Source organism: Podarcis pityusensis (assembly GCF_964106645.2).
Source record: "Podarcis pityusensis genome assembly, chromosome: 10".
Lineage (NCBI taxonomy): Eukaryota > Metazoa > Chordata > Lepidosauria > Squamata > Lacertidae > Podarcis > Podarcis pityusensis.
This window is the reverse complement of record NC_138035.1, coordinates 29618532-29633787: the sequence shown is the minus strand read 5'-3', so window position 1 is coordinate 29633787 and position 15256 is coordinate 29618532. Positions and strand designations below refer to the sequence as shown.

Genomic DNA, 15256 nt, shown 5'->3' with positions numbered 1-15256 from the left:
CATGTGGTTTTTCTGCTTAGAGACACATGCCATACCTCCTTGCCATACCTATACTTTTGGATTAGGATTGGCTGAGTGGTGCAGAGAGCTGATTGGCCAGAGAACGGAAGATAGGCAGAAATGCCTCTGTAAATTCAAGGAAGTATAAAACGTGTGTGGGACAGGAAAGAGTGTGCAGCACTGAGATTTTGAAGAGGTTTTTTAAAAAATATATAAACAAAGACAATGTTTGCTATTTTCGGTTGAAAGGTAGACCAGTAGACCAGCATCCGCTGTTTCTGAGTATGCAAAAGTACGGGTACCAGTGGCCTGCCTACTTGTCTAGGATGCTTCCTAGTCAGCAGCAGGGGTAGAAAGGGATATGGGACTCTGGCTGTCACTGGGTGTGAGAGGGATGCTAATAGTGGGCTCCTAGCTGCTGCATATGCATATATGAAATATATTCCCCAGCCCCTATTGCTTATGTGTTTAAAATGTAGGTGGTTTAGGCATGCTTCTGCTGGTGGTAGATTTATGTGATACTCAAAGACTAGCTCCCCCTGCTCACCAAAATGCTTTTGTCTATTTGCATGCGAGAGGGGCTTTCAAGGAGCTGCTGTGTGCCTCTATGTGTACAGGCAAGGTATGGATCCTCTTGCGTGTGTGAGGGATGAGGGTGCAGGTGTTTGCCAGCAGCTGTTTCATGCACATAGGAGAGATGGGGAAGTAACTGCTTGCTGTGTGTGGGTGAGGACGGTACCCGTCCAGCATCTGGGGTGAAGGATGCTGAACAGCTGTTTCATGCCTGCAGAAGCAGGGAGCCAGCTATGGGTCGTTTTCCAGCTGCTGTTGCAGCTCGGCCCTCCGATTCACCATTGCCTGGTCACACTCAGCTGTTGCATTTGTGCAGGAGAAAGACAGCTGTTGCTACTGCTGCTGCTGCTGCGTGTGTGTAGGTGGCCGTGTCACGTGTTTGCACAGGAGGGATGGGGGTAGTTTTCCAGCTGCCGCCAGAACAGCTGGGAAACCACCACATCTCTCCCGCACACCCTCCTCGCCCTCTTTCCCCAGCTGTTCTTTAATGGGAGGGAAGAGGGTACCTGCCCAGCAACGGTTACCTTCGCATATGCGAGGAGCTTGCGCATAGCAGAGAGCTTTCCCAGCAGCTGCGGTTTGCATGCCTGTGCTAGACTTGGAATCCGAACCCTAGAATTGTAGGCTTGAAAGGGTCCCAAGGGCCATCTAGTCCAACCCCCTGCAATGCTGGAATCCTTTGCCCAAGGTGGGGCTTGAACCTGTGCACGGAGCCCTGGATCTTCCAGGAGGCCTGCCACTCGTGGCGCGGGTGCCTCCTGGCCACAGCGACCAGCTGTTGCGCTTGCATCCCGGAAGGCTGTTCCCAACAGCTGTTGCTGGCGGGGTGGGGTCAGCCCATCAGATGTGTCCACGTGAACGGGGGAGGGGGGCTTGTCTGACCCTCCAGCACATGGATGGTGTGGGGGCAGAGACTGCGCGCTGCCCGGGGCCCACCTGCCACAACTGGAGGGGAAGCTCCTGGGGGGAGCACCAGCCCCTCGCCGGACTCTGTTCTGGCTCCGAAGCCCCCTTGGCCAGAAAAAAAAAAAAAAAAGGAAACAGAAAAGACAACGGCCGAGGCTGGGGCCGGAATTAATCCCTTGGCGTTGCAATCCTCTGGCCTGCCCTTTCCTCCTCCTTAGTGATGCGGCTGCGGTAGCGACGGCCGCGAAGCCCGGCAGCCTCCGCCTGGCTCTGCCTTGCCCGGCTGCGTTCGGCTCCCGGTGTCTCTTGGTGGTGAGGGTTTTGGCGAGGAGAGGGTGGTCGGAGCCGGGAACTGCTTCCGAGGAGGGGCGTGCTGGCCAGGCACGCGCCCTCCCTCCCTCTCTCTCTCCCCCCTCTCTCTCACACACGCACGCACCGCGCGCGCGCGCGCGCGCGCGCACACACACACACACACACACACAGCTAGAGCACCCCTCTCCCTCCTTCTCTCTTTCTCTTTCTCGTTCAGTTCCAGCCCTCCCATCAGCAATCGCTGGGAATTTGAATGAAGAGTAGTCCTCAGCTGCCTGCTCCTCCTCCTCCTCCTCCTCCTCCTGCTCGATCTCTCGTTGGGATGCAAACCCTGAACTTGGAGCAGCATCGCTTGCAAAGGAGCAGGTATGTGCGTTTTGGGGGCCACCCCTCTCCAAGCGGCAGCCACAATGATGCGGGGTGTGCGCGGTCTCCATTCTAGCTGGCTGCTTTTGTGTTGCATTTTAATAAAGCATTTTTCCCCCCAGCTAGCTCCCCCCCTCCCTCTTTCCCTGCCTTCTCTCCATTCTTTAGGGCTTAAACTGGAGAAGGCAAATGAGGTGCATGTGGATGAGTGTGGCTGGTTGGGGTGGGGGGACTACAGGTGAAGGAAGATCAGGGGTTGGGAGAAAAAATACCGATGTGAATGATGGATTTGCCTTGGATGTTTCTCTCTCCTCCGCCCCCCCCTCCATTTCCCTAGCTTCGAGTTCTGAAGAGATCTTAAGCCTGCTGTGTGCAGCTGTGCTTGGCTGGATATCTTATTCCGGCCCCTGCAAGAGCATTAGCAGCAGGAGGGAGGGGTAGGTTTCAATTTTTTCGTTTGCAACCATGGTGGTGGCAGCGGCGGCATCGGCCAGGCGGAGGCAACAGGAGGAGAATCCCATCCCTGCATCCTTCTCCCTCCGCTTCTCTGTCATCATAGTAAACTTTTGGCAGGGGCTCTTTGCAGAGACTGGCAGGGAGGTGCGTGGGCTTTGAGTTTTGGGGGATGTAGGTGGAAGCGAGTCTGCTGCTGGTTGTGGGAAAAGGGCTGGTGGCTTGGCTTGGCTGGGTGCAGACAAACCTCTCCCCCTCCCTCTTTCTCTGTGCTTGTGTGCCTTGCATCGAAGAGATTAGGGCTGATGCATCTGTGTAGGCTGAATAAGATTTGTCCATTTGCACAGGAGGAGAACCTTTGTGTGGGCATTGCACGGGAGACTTGCACGCATGTTCAACTTGCGAGTGGGCTGTCCGTGCATGTGTGCTGTTTGTGTGTCTTCTCTTTCCGTTCGGTGGAAACAGGTGGCTCTGTGGATTTCATACTGAAGCAGCATCCTGCTTGGGGGCGTGGGAACCCCAAAAAGAACTGGATCAGGAGAAGCAGGTGGACAGTTGAATCACACCCTCACCCTGGGGTGTACAGAGCAAAGCTTACTGCTGCTTGTTAGTAAGACAGAGCCTTAGTCTTCGAGCCAGAGAGCAGCGTAAATCAAAAAGACGGCAGCCGCTGATATTCTCAGGACCTGCTGTGTGTACACTTCCATGTGCCCATGCACATGCATGCTTTCATACATGTATGTGAAAGTGCTGATTTTGGCATATATGCAGGGCAGATGGATGCATGTCAAATATTCCGGTAGTTAAGGAATGGTGCCTACTACATACGTAGATTTGCCCAGGTGTATGTTAAAGGGAATCCTTTAATAGAGCCACATTTGTAGACTCCTATATGAAGAATGAGAATGCAGTTCTTCCACCCAATAGATTTTTAATTAGGCAGGTAGGATTTGATCAGAGACAGAGATGGTAGTGCATGCTATGATTTTTGTGTGTGAAGGCATGTATATCTGTTTATAACTGCAGGGCTGAATAGCCGTTGCTCCAGATATGGTAAACACCAACTGCAATGGGTTACGTTAGCCGAACACTTTGATATGCACCAGAAGACAAAAGGAGTGTATGGGAGTTGGGATGCCCTGTTTGCCCGAGCATTATGCTCCCACCGCGGCACCGTATTCCAGCACTCGTACTGTCGAGGTCTCCAATGAACGGCCCCTCCTGGTGAGTCCAGGAAAAGTGCAGCTCAACAGCACGGCTAGCATTTTCAAGCAAAGCTTCATTTGCATGGAGCATGCATTATTTAAATGGAGCCCCCCCCATCTCTCTATGCTTCCCACTAGCAGTTCATATAACAGGAAGGCCAGGTGATGAAGCTGCAGGAGATAAAGGTTGCGATGGAGATACGATAGGAACTGAGAGAAGGAAGAAAGAGCAGGCTGCAGCTATCCCCATTGTCTTGGCTTGCTTAAGAGCAGCAGCATCAGAAACATGGGAAATCTCTTTCATAGGACTGAAAGTCAAAAGAAGGGGTCCAATAATAGTGTCCTGTTGATGTACAGGGGTTTTTTTTGGGGGGGAACAAACATAGCAAGCCTTATACTGGGTCCATCTAGCTCAGTCTTGTCTACATTGACTAGCAGTGGCTAGCCACAATTTCATGCACAAATCCTTCTTAGTGGTACTTGGAAATACTGGGGGTTGGACTTGAGACCTTCTGCATGCAAAGGAGATGCTCTACCACTGAGAGATAGTCCTTCTTCCAGAACTCTGTCTTCTGTTGTTTTACTTGAAGCTAAATAACATGAGCTTGTTAACAAAAAATCGGTGGATCCAATTAAGGACAACATAGTTTTGTGCCAGTTCACTAAAAATATGATTGGCTTTCTAAACAGAACGTCTGAAACTGGGTAAACATTGGCATGCAAATGTTGATGATCCCAAACAAATATTCCCCCCCAAAGTCAAAACATTTTGGGATTTGCTGGTGAATGTTGACTGTTGCCTGGATATGAATGCCAGCAACCACTTGTGTCTGTCTGACAAGTAGTGTAAATACATACATTTATTTTGAGGAATTCACAAAGTTAATGTGGGATTGTCAGCATACACATGTGAATGCTAATATTCACCAACATTTGAACATTCATTAAAACAACTTTTCAATTAATAGCTGTGCTACATTCATCTCAATTCCAAACATGTTTCTTTGGAAGTAAGTCACCCCTTCAGGATTTGCTTGCACATAAGATTGCAGCATGAGTGAAAGTAGCCTGGGAAAAAATTAATAGGTGCATCAGAGTTGGCTGCATCAGAATGTATTTAGCAAATTTAGAGTCACTGTCTGCTGGAGCGAATGTTAGGGGTCTAGAAGATCTGGATTCAGTCATCAGTTCTGCCATGGTCATGTTGGGAAACAGAAGATATTGCCCTCTCTCAGCTTCTGATCCCCTACTGTAAAACGAGAGCAATAATCACCTCTTACAGTATTGATTAAAATGGAGAAGGAGTTCTTAAGATACAGGTGAATAAATAATAAAAACAGACAGAACTTGGTGGTGGCAACTATAACAAAACCACCAAAGAATTGCAGCGACACAGATGCTGAGCCCTGTCAGAACCTTCTAGGGGCTACGCCAGGGTAGATTTACTATGGAAATTATATGCGGCTATTTCATAAGAACATAAGAACCCTGCTAGATCACAGCAAAGGCTAATCTGGCTCAGCATCTCTGTTTACCACAATGGCCAACCAGGTGCCTAGAAGAAGCCCAGACAGGATAGGTAGGCAATAGTTCTCTCTCCTACTCTCTTCTTTGGTAGTCAGAGATGTACCTAGGCTTCCTTACACCCTTGGCAAGGAGATGCATCAGTGTGGAGAGGTGCAGTTTTTGCAGTTCCTGAGCCTGCACCCTCGATAGAAGCCAACCTAGTTGACCTCTAAGTGCACCCCTGTTGGTAGCTGGTATTCAGAGGCAGGCTACCTCTGATTCCAGAAGAAGTAGAGTCGTCATCACTAGTAGCTCCACTACTCCTTTGCAAAAGAGAGCCACTCTTTGGAAAAGAATTTGCTAGCTTGTGGAGAGCTTGGAAACTAAAGGCAGCAACTGTACCAGGAAAAGTGGTGTCATTTGCTCCTGGCTCAGTCTGTGGCATCTTCAGTTCTGAGAACCAGCCAGCAGGTTGTTGGGAAAGACCTCTGCCTGAGACCCTGGAATGTCACTGCCAGTCGGAGTTGCCAATACTGGGCTAGCTAGATGGAGAACAGCGTGAGCTGGTGTAAGGCATGTTCCAGTTCATGGTAGCTGACAAACCCAGAGTTATGTGTTTCTCATTGCAATAATAGTTGCATTGCAATGGTGGAGCATTTAGGTACCTTGGCAAGCGCTTGCATGTTATCTCAAGGTAGCTTGGGTTAACATTTGAAATTTGTGCCCTGCCTTTCTTCTGGGGACCACAGCCAGCCTTTGAGTGTCTCGCTCATGGCTATAGTCCTATGGAATTGATGGAGGTTTTCAGACTTTTGCCTTCAAGGAACCCTCCCCCTCCCCACATCAGCCTGCCTGCTGTAGAACTCCAGCATGTTGCTGAGGAAAATCATCTTCTAGAGGAAAACATCTTCTTGCATTCATATGGGGGCAGGCCTGGTGTCGGCAAACAGCACCCCTGAGCAGCTCTCAGCATGTAACAGCAGCCCAGGGCATTGTGGGAAATTAAAATGGCTGCTCCCTCTGGGGTTCTGGGAACTATCATTTTAATTTCACACAATCCCCAGAGTGATGCTTAGTATTTTGGGGGCGCTGTGGGATATATAGAATGGTTCCTCCGTCAGAACACTGTTGCAGCACCAGAGGACACTTTGCTGATGGTCTGGCTATTTGGGGGCCTCATTGCTGCCCCATGTTACCTGAAAGTCTGACCTAGTATGCTTCTGAATAGTAGTTGTTGGGAACCACAGGAGGTGAGAGGGTTGTGTTCAGGTCCTGCTTGTGGGCTTCCCATAGGCATCTGGTTGGCCACTGTGAGGACAGATGGCTTGATCCAGCAAGGCTCTTCTTATCTCCTTACGTTAATGCTCTGGAAGGAAGACCTAGAATGTCTTTCAGGGATGCTCACCTGCCATAATGGATCTCTCTGTTGCAGAACCCCTGATAACCACCTAAGGGACAGTTTGACTGAAAATCCTTGTGCATTTGGTGAAAAGAAACCATTGAGTCTTGTGGTGCATAAATGTGAATGTTGCCAGAGGATGGATAGAAATCATGTGCTACATATCAGCAGGTGCTATTTGAATACAAATGGAAGTGGAATAGATAAAACATACGTTCTTCTTGAGTAAGGTGTTTCTCAGCCAGACTTCCGGGTTGGCGCCATCGCCGAATGGCGGACTCCCTCCGAGCTCCGGAGGGAGCCTGCTCGGCAGGGGCTGGGTCCTACCGCACCGGCGATGCGGGGACCCTTAAAAACCACGGCCACGGGGGCCGTGGACATGGAGACTCGGCTGGCACCGTTAACGCCCTCCCGACTCATGAAGGAGCCTTTTTAAAGGCTACGGATCGGGTGCCGGGGAGAAGCGTGGTGCTTTGAGTCCTCTGCTATCCCTGCCGAGCGCAGCCGCATGCCATCCGGCGGAGAGCGCTGACTTCTTCCATTGAAAATTCGAACTTCTTAACAACAACCCGTGAGTAATTTGGAAACCGGGTTTAAAAGGAAAAAAAAAAGAAATTTTTTTTGGATTGGACACGAGCGGGGGGGGATCCAAAAAGGAAGTCAGTCCCCCCCCCTACTGTAAACCTTCCAAAACAAGGACGGGGAAACCAAGGTCCAAAAAGATTTGTATTGCTGATAAAAACTAAGAATTCCACGATGGGGAACTATAAGAACTGTGCTGGAGGAAGAATTGAGGGTGAAGAAACGTAACCCCCCCCCTGGGAACCGGGGTGATTGAAGAGAGAGCCTGGTGAAAAGAGTCGGAGATTTTGACAGCTGTCAAAGTAGCTGTCAAAGTCGGAAAGCAGAGAGGATTTTATTATGAGAACTTTGCTGGTTAAATTTGTTACAATTTGTTATAACTCGTTAAAACTTGGATACAAAATGGCGAAAACATGGATAACAATCGGACTTTTGGACTAGAGAAAACAAAGTTACAACAATCCCCCTAGAGGAGTTTCGGGACATTACAAAGATGGTCGTAAGTGGAAAAATACCATTGGAATTTTACAGGACTGGTTATCTTCTGGGAAAGCTGCAAAACGGAAATAATATTTTGTCTACAGGGTGTTCAGCTAAAGGAGACAATAGAATTTTCTATTGAAGAAAGGAAGGGACTGAACGCAAGTTTTTGTTCCTGAATAACAATAATCCCTGCAGATTTACTAAGCTTCTGAATTAGAACGTTTCAGCAGCGGAACAAGAGGAAATTGGACTACACTTTGGAAAGAACAATGGGGGGAGTTTTATTAAAGATCTGAAGTTAAGTGTTTTAAAAAATAACTATAAAAAGAAAAAGCCAACAAGGAGTTGGGGGAAATAGGTGACTTATGGACTTTAAGAATTCCAGGCGGATAACATGGTTTGGTGGTCAGGGGGAAATTAAACCGGGGACAGGGGGGGGAGAACTAAAATCCAAAGGCTTGTTAACTTCTTTTTTTCTTTGAACTGGCTCTTTTTCATTTATTATACTCTTTATTTCTTATTTCTGATATTTCTATTGTGTGGGGTGTCCTTATCATTAAAAAAAGGGAAATTGTGGAATGAAAATGGGGTGGGCCCTGGGGAGAGAACTTTTGTTTTTTTTTTTTATTAGGGGTATTGATGAGGAGTGTATAAATTTTAAATTTGAATAATGGTCTAAACAAATTAAGTTTCAATTAGAACTGAGAGCTTGTGGAGCCAACAATATGAAATGGGAATATGGTAGGGGTGGGGGAAGGGGGGAGTCCCAGAAAGTGGATCTATGAAAATAAGGCTATGAATGTACTTTAATCTTTACTTTCTGTATTTCTGAAAATCTTAATAAATATCATTAAAAAAAACAAAAAAAAACAAAAACAGAAAAGTCACGTCACCAGAAAGTCTTGGCTTTCTTGGAGTTGGCTTTTACCAGTGAAACCTTAGCACTAAGTAGGATACTCATGCAATGATGCATAATATGTTGGAGGGGTTAGTGGTGATTCTTCTGTTGGATAAATGATATTTTTGCTTGTATGGATGAACTGTGAGTTGCTGTTTACTGCTGCTGTGTTATAGCATTGTTGGATGCTCTAGTATTTATTACTAAGGAATGCTTGAGAAACATGTATAGTTCTCCAGGCACTACCATGTATCAAAATATAAGGCAGCCCCTGTCTGCACACATGCAATCTAATAAGCACAGCGCAAAAGGAAAAAGGGATGAGGAGGGATGAGGAAAGCAAGCACTGAAGCAGCTGCTGCTTCAATGGCTGATGGAAGTGACCAGATTAGTCTCCCCCTTGCCACAATGAGCTTCCGGAAAGACAGCTTTCTACTGGCCCTGAATTTTGGGGCTATTGGCAGACACCAGGGTGTTCTCCCTTCAACACAGTTGTTCTTGAACAGCAATAATTCATTGTGAGGGATGGAGTATTGATTTATTTAAAGCAAGTTCCCATTGCCCCTCATCCTTCTGCATTTCAGGGTGGTGTATGTTCAGTAATGGTAACAAAGATACAATAATAATGTAATTGAAGTGAGTGGTTCTGTGCTTTTATTATGAATATTGTTGTATTCATCTGTTGTGAACACACACCATTTCCAAGTTATGGAAAAGAAGGCTGTATGAACAAACCTGTCTTTCTGTGGGAAGAATTAATCTTCCTCCCCTAGATTTGGGAAACCAGCATTCAAAGCCCTTCCCTCTATCTATACTATGTCTCTGGACAATTCACTAACTTTCAGCCATGAGTTCCATCTGTCATTAAGACAAGCATAATCTCTCCTCCTTGGTTAGTGTGCAGACAGACAAGGCAAAGCTTGGAGCAGTTTGCACATTAAAAATCCTCCACTAATAAATGAGAATCTAAATAGGTAGTTGGTTAAGCTTCAGGGAACAACTTTGTCCTTTGTTTCTTTCAGTGGAGGAACTAAGCTGGTGAGAGAGTTTTCTCTGGATTGTTTGTTCCTGTTTCTAAAAGAAAAAGTGTTGAAGCATCGACATGGAGGGTGATGGCTGATGATTTTTGGAGGCCTTGTTCTTACGGCTGTCTAATAATAATAATAATAATAATAATAATAATAATAATATATTTATACCCCACCCATCTGGCTGGGTTTCCCCAGCCACTCTGAGCGGCTCCCAACAGAATATTAAAAATAGAATCAAACATTAAAAACTTCCCTAAACAAGGCTGCCTTCAGATGTTTTCTAAAAGTCAGGTAGTTGTTAATTTCCTTGACGTCTGATGAGAGGACGTTCCACAGGGCGGGCGCCACTACTGAGAAGACCCTCTGCCTGGTTCCCTGTAACTTGGCTTCTCGCAGCTAGGGAACTGCCAGAAGGCCCTCGGCGCTGGATCTCAGTGTCCGGGCTGAATGACGGGGGTGGAGATGCTCCTTCAGGTATACTGGGCCGAGAACGTTTAGGGCTTTAAAGCTCAGCATCAACCCTTTGAATTGTGCTTGGAAACGTACTAGGAGCCAATGAAGATCTTTCAGGACTGGTGTTATATGGTCTCGGCAGCTGTTCCCAGTCACCAGTCTAGCTGCCGCATTCTGGATTATTTGTAGTTTCTGGGTTACCTTCAAAGGTAGCCCCATGTAGAGTGCATTGCAGTAGTCCAAGCAGGAGATAACTAGAGCATGCACCACTCTGGTGAGACAGTCTGTGGGCAGGTAGGGTCTCAGCCTGCATCTCAACCTGTAGCTGCTGCAGTCAAAGTCTGTGCAGCCTCCCAATTGCATTTTCCTGTGCTTAGGTCATCGTGAGGATCTACCAGTATGCACAGAATTGGTCCATCATTGCAAATGCCACAAAAGAGACATTTGTCATGGTGTGCCATATCCCAGTTGAATGTAGGTACCTTTATGGTTAATATAAACTTCTTCCTTTCTTGCAGAATTTGGAATGCAAAAGATTTCATAAATGCAGTTGCCAGATCACTGATTGGAACAGGATTTTAATTTTGGCTAGTAGGGAACACTTTCAGTATTCTTTGTTGCAGGACTAACTAATCCTACCAGTTATGCAGAGAGACAGAGAGTGTCTTTTCAAAATGGAGCCTTGTGTTGGGAGGGAAGCAACATCATTGGTCAAGGTTGGAAAGGAGCCCTCCTTGAATTAGGGGAGAAGGTTGGCAGAATCATCATGGAATCTTCTGGCCCCACCTTATGACTTCTACCAATTTTAACCCAAATGTGCCTCTGGCAGCATTCTAAAAATAGGAGCTAACATAAAATATCACAGTATTTCATGAATCGGGTGTGGGAAGAAATACGAATCTTTCTTTTTTCTCTCTCTCGCTTTTTTTTTAAAAAATATTTTTTTCTACTTGGTAAATACAATGAGAGTTGTACATTCATAGTAGATGTACGTTCTGTATATTTAGAGTAAAATGTCTGCTTATAGCAATATATATTAGCAGTAGCTAGTAAGAAGGCTTTCAGGAAACGCCCGGAGGCCAAGATCACTCTGTAGCCTTTACATTTGGAGCACTAGAAGGAAGAGAATGCCTGCTTGCAACTTCTTGTAAACCTCTCCCCTTCACCAGGCAGCAGCCAGTTCAATAGGTTGCCCTTACTTTGCCACTGTGAAGAAAGAAGCCTGAAAGCCAAGCCCTTGTGGCTTCTAGAAGCAATGATCGGCTATCAAGCCCAGCCAAATTTTGATGGACCCCAAGGAATCTGCTTTCCAGTGAAGTATCTGCATGTGGACTCTTTGTGGAGCCTCAGGGTCATCATAGTGCACTTCTGTCTGGACCCCTGAAAAACTTCCCAGGGAATTTGGAGGGCAGAGCACGAATTTATTGTTGCTGTGCTGTGTTGCTACAGGGAACTGTATATGCTTTGATTTCATGGTGGTTTTATTTGTTTTGTTATGAAAACTGTTGGATTTTTAAAAAAAATTTAAACCCACAATGTTTTCAATGAAGACTTTGGAGTCAGGTGCTCAGGAGACCTGTTATGAATTCCTGTTTCTGCTTCCTGCGCTCTTTGTGTGGCCAGAGTACAAGCTGTTTCTCTGCCAGGTTGCCATGTCTCCATTTCTGCCTGTAAAAATGGGAATAATAATTTGGCTCCTTCACAGGGATCTTCCCTAAGCAAAGAGGCCTTAATGTTTTTGCTGTGCAGAATGCATTATACAAATGAGGGCCACTTGAGTATCTAGGCAGAGAATATCGAGAAGCGAATTTTCTGATGATGATGTCAGGACACTGTAATATTTGCATGTTGACAAAATTCCATGATTCACAGAAGGCTGCTGCTCAGGAGAGGGAACTGTTGAGCTTATAAGGGTTCTATCAAACCATGTTTGACATGGAAATGAATGAACTCAAATTAATTTCAGTGGGCATGCTCCGAGTATGGCTAGAATTTGATACAACCCATACTCATGGGTTAGAGAGTAGGTCTATCTAACCTTCCTGATTGGTAGAGGCTCTCCAAGCCTACCATCTCAAGAGGAGGTACTTTAAAAAAAGATTCCATGTTCTTATAACTGTGGAACAAGTATTATGTGGCACACGTAACAGTACCAGTTCTGTGGATTGAAGCAGTCGAATGGACACATACGGAGTAAGGCAAACCCACAAGGAAACTGCTTCCAGCAATATATTCCTGTTAGCAGCCGTGTTCCCAGTTTGCATTGGCTGCCTTTTCTTTTCCAGGTACATATTGAGAAATGCACTGACTTTAACCCATCATTTGCTAAGCATCTTGGGTCCTGTTGGCATGTAATCTGGATGCCATCATTCTTGCCACCTCTATTTCAGTGGCTGCTTCCATTGGGCAATGACAGGACACCAAATAGCCACATTAGACCATGTGGGCGGATGACATAGAGATCACCTGGAACGGCATGGAAACATTATTCTTGCTTTTCCATGTAATATAGAAATGTAGTCTTAGACCCAGCATACGTTTTAGAGATCACCTTCTGCTTTGTGCTCTATTAAGATCCATCACCTTGTTAATCTGGTTGGCCACTGTGAGAGCAAGATGGGCTTCTGGTCTGATTCAGCAGGGTGCATCTTAAGTTCTTATCTTAATACCGTCTATGCATCTGATTTAGATAAGGGCACAAAGAGAGGCTTCTCAGACAGTCAGTGTCCCATTATGGCACCGGGTCCCACAACAGAGTCACCAAAGCCTGAGCATCTTTTGAAAGCACTGTAAGAAGGGTTGTTTTGGGTTGGTTTATGGGTTCATGGCTAGGTCAGCACAGGATGAACCTGAAGATTTAAATTATAAGTTAATTATGATATTGTTCTGTTTTGCCATGTCTGTTCGGTTGCGTTTCTTTCATTCCCTATTTCAAGATTCAAGATGGAACATTTACTTTTCCAAATAAAAAGACATGGAGACTTGTATGGTAATTTGCGGACAAGTTTCTGCAGGCCACAGGTGACTAGGCAGGTTGTCCATAGCATCTCGGCAGTAGACATCAGATCTCTGAAATCAGATGCTAACTCCAGTTTGCTATTGCACTGTGTGTGCTGGGCCAGCTCTGTCATTAGGTGGAGTGAAGCAGCCACTGCAGGCAGCAGATGTTGGGGCACAGTGGCAGCAGCTATTCCTTCTGAATCCCTTCCCAGTTGTTCCCCTTTGTTGGAGGAGACAGCTGTGTATGCCACATGGCTTGCCCTGGGCCTCCTAGCTAGCTCAGGTGCAGTTGGTTGAAGTAAGATTCAGTTCTCACAGTCCAGTTGTCTCCTGTATGTGGAATGTGGGCCGGCACCATCTTGTCCTTTTCCTCAGGCAACAAAATGTCTTGGGCTGGCCCTGTGTGCGCATTTTAAATTGTAATGTTTCATATAGGAAAATATGGCTGAAGAACGAATTGAAAACCTGAACTCGTTATTGATCTGATTGTGCCTGTGTTGGTGGCAGCTTGTGTGGAGGACAAGTCCTGGCCTTTCTTACCATGGCTATAATAAGGGGCCCTTCTATAGTTCCTTATGTGTGCAGACATAAGCAAAGCAGATATTTCCACGGACCCAGGAATCAGTACATGTCGTTTCTACCTCCTTAGACAAATTGCCTAATGCCTTTGGTGTTTCACTGAGGCAAATCCACCCACTAGCCTCATTAATTATGGCTGCAATTAATGAAACTGTGCTTTTTTGTTGTCGTGCAGCACCATCACACTGTACATGCTGAGTTTCAGAAGGCTGGGGCATCTCACATGGATGAGGATGCTGGAGGGGGCAACATAACTCCAAAGTATTCCTCCTCCCCACATGTGGTGTTTGAATGCCTGAATAATGCTAAGTAATTCTTAATTCTGTTTTAGAGAGTGTATTTTTGTCTTTGCATGTTGCACACCTGGATTATGTAGCCCATTATTGGTCTAGGTTAGCCTTGTCTCTGTCTGACACCTGCCTTTCCTGTCAGAGACAGCAGGAGAGATACTGTCGCTCCTAGGATAAGGGCCTCTGCTTGAAGACGAGGGGAGGGGAAGCACTCTTCAGTTCTATTCCCCAGTGTCAAATGTATGTAATGAGGTGTCTCTGTATGACAATATCCAGAGACATTCTGTCTGGTGCCTGGAGGTAATAGTTCCTCTGTATACTGTTCTGGTGAGACTAGGCTCAGAAAATTGTATTCGACTCTGGGCGCCCTGCAAGCGCAGAGATGTTGACAAATTGGAAGGAATTCAGAGAAGAGCAACAGGAATGATTAAGGGGCTGCAGAGATTGATTTATGAGGGAAGATTAAAAGAGCTAAATATGTATAGCTTGGCTAAACGATGACATGATAACGGCCCACTAGTATTTGAAAGGTGTAAAACACTAAGGAGGGAGAATTATTTCAGGTGGTGCTCAGTGGTATATATATATATATATATATATATATATATATATATATATTTCAGAAGAACAGGATGTAACAAAAGAGCCAGGGAGGAATTTTGACTGCGGCTGATGGGAAAGCAGTTCTCTATAGCACGGCACCCTGGGGGTGTGAGATGGTGAAGTCAAGGGTAGCCTAGCGTGGAAGGAGAATCAAACAGGCTCTTGGCTAAGGATTGACAATGTGTGACCTGGGATTTTTCCCGTTTTATTTTCACAATGGTAGAAATTCTCTAGGGCTGTACCTGCACAGCAGATTCTCATGCCCTTGGGGCCACACCTCCAGCCCTTTCAGTTTAGCATTCTCAGTGGGAGAGGACTGGGAGAGCAGAAGAATATTTGAAGTGGTGCAACTCTCTTTAAGGTTTTGTTATAAGGTGATGGCTTTCCTACTTGCAGACAGTTTAGCACTGGGTGTTAAGATGAACAATGAACTCCTTAGAAGTGCTAGGCATCCCATGCACCCATGAAATGGAACTTGGCACCTGGTAATAATTTGGCAGTCTGGAAATTTTGCTTTGCACCTTCCCTCCCAAAACAGAAAAGCAAAGCCTTTAGCCCTCAGAGAAATAAACAATGCTAGCATTAAAATGTGGAGGAGATAATGTTAGAAACTGCTG

At 46.1% G+C, this 15256-nt stretch overlaps 1 protein-coding gene and 1 long non-coding RNA gene across 4 annotated transcripts in view; one reads left to right on the top strand and one right to left on the bottom strand.

Annotated features, from left to right (window-relative positions):
* LOC308457739 overlaps positions 1-15256 on the bottom strand; it is a 515363-nt gene that overhangs the window by 277444 nt on the left and 222663 nt on the right. The window lies entirely within an intron of this gene.
* Positions 1902-15256, top strand: part of ELFN2 (extracellular leucine rich repeat and fibronectin type III domain containing 2) — a 131759-nt gene continuing 118404 nt past the window's right edge. Inside the window, exons 1-2 of one of the 3 annotated variants that reach the window (XM_080971689.1) lie at positions 1902-2157; positions 2495-2594. The gene's annotated coding sequence lies outside the window, so the exon portion shown is untranslated. Of the gene's footprint in view, positions 2158-2494; positions 2595-2687; positions 2758-15256 lie in introns of those variants that run through there. The other 2 variants (XM_080971688.1, XM_080971690.1) reach the window with 2 other exon arrangements.